Genomic DNA, 2,005 nt, shown 5'->3' on the forward strand with positions numbered 1-2,005 from the left:
TGATTTGGGTTGGTGGGAGCCTTCCTCAATCCAAGCAATCGGACAACGCTATCACAACACAGCAGGGTCAGGCAGCATAGCGTAGCCACCTCGACTAGAGCAGCCAGCCCCTCTCTATAGGCTCACAGCAGCCCTCAAAACGCCGGAAGGGCACAGTCTGCAGGACAAATTACGCTAAAACGAGGCATCTTGAGTGATTTTTTTTCTCTCTCTCTCCCTATCTCTCTCTGTCTATTCTCTTCTCATCCACCGACGGTCATCCGCGTTCACGGCACACTCCTCCTCCGCCACGGCAGGCAACGCAAGGACGTTACAATGTGCTCTTAATTGTACATCCCCCTGTCTCCGCGTCTTTACCAGCAGCGGACGTAATAGCAGGAAAGGAGAGAGAGAGAGAGAGAGAGAGAGAGAGAGAGAGAGAGGGGGGAGAGATTGAGGGAGAGGGAGGGAGAGAGTGCAAGAGAGAGAGAAAGAGAGAGAGATGGTGCGAGCATGCACGCCAAAGTTAAACTGCAGGGGTAAGTGGCAGGCCGGCCACGGGTGAGGTAATGCGGAGCTGACAGTCCAAAGCGACAAGGGCTGCACGATCCGACGCTGGCTGCACAGATGTTGGGACCTCAGAGCCAATTGTTTTTTCTTTTCTTTTTTTTTCTTTTTTCCCCGATCCATTGGGAACAAGCGGGCAACGCATAGCCTACGTCAGCTGCAGCCTACAGTTTAAAGACAACGGTGCTTTCTCAATGCGCGGGCATGATACGACAAGAAAGTTTATACAGCACACACGGTGACATGAAAGCCAGGTGTCAACAGATGCGTTCACCTAAACGAGCCTAAACAGGGCTCGTCATCCATCATCATCATCACCCAGGGGAAAAGAAAAGAAAAGAAAAGAAAAGAAAAGAAAAGAAAAGAAAAGAAAAGAAAAAGTATCCACCGTAACTTTATTTGGACATATAGGTAGTTTTTTGAGTGACTGCTGTCCCTAAGCCGGTGCACACTGAAAAAGATAAGGTTCTCACGCCATTATGTCAAATAAATCTAGTTTCAGGTCCCTAATCTGTGGATTGAGATATACACTGCTGTCAGCTGTTGTCAGTAATATGTATATCGCCACTAATGCATTTTCCTGTACGACATATCCATATACTTACTAGATATAGGCCTAAATTTGACGAGCCTTCATTTCAGCACCGCGGACAGCGCTTTCCTGAGATCTCATGCTAGACAGACGACCTAGGAGATTCTTACGCATTTGCTTACCAGGTGAAAGTCACAAGCCAGCTAGACCTCAGTGCATATTTTTACATTAACCATGAATGCGTTGCATAAGCATGAGGAGGGAAATTGCATAGGTAAGTCCCTTAACAATGAGGACAGATAATATGGTCATGTTTTTCTTGCCGAGTGAAGAGAAAATGAAATGATCAAAATGTGACCAAATGCAAGAGAAGATGTAAATGGACATCCCGACTTTGACCTCTCTTACCAGACTGTGGCTCATCACTTTCAGAACATAGACATAAACAACAAAAAAAATGACTTTAACACTCAGCTTAAGAAAGAACTTGTTGAAGTATCACAGAAAAACTTGTACTTGCCCAACTGAAAAAAGTACCTATAAACTAATCAAGACACTAAGCATAATGTTGCCAAGGAGATGAAGCAACTCAAATATGTCTATGTATATTTTAACACTTGTAAAAATGTACAAATACCACCTCTGTATCTCAGTATCTTCAAAATAAATGTGCTGATCTGAGACCAGTTTGCCTCTTCAAGTCATTGTGAAGCTCCTATTTTAGCTCTGAATCATCCAAAAATCCAAGACTCAAGATCTCTGCTCCTATTCTTAGAAGCTTAATGCATATTGGCCCAGAGTGACAAGTGTTGCCGAGTGTGTTGCTTTACAAGCCTGGCTATATGCAACTTTGTACTCTAGATGGTGCCATAACATAAAGCACTCAGATTCAAATAGCTGGAGAGAGACTGGGATTTGACCAGGTAG

This window comes from Centroberyx gerrardi, chromosome 13, assembly GCF_048128805.1.
Source record: "Centroberyx gerrardi isolate f3 chromosome 13, fCenGer3.hap1.cur.20231027, whole genome shotgun sequence".
Classification (NCBI taxonomy): Eukaryota; Metazoa; Chordata; class Actinopteri; order Beryciformes; family Berycidae; genus Centroberyx; species Centroberyx gerrardi.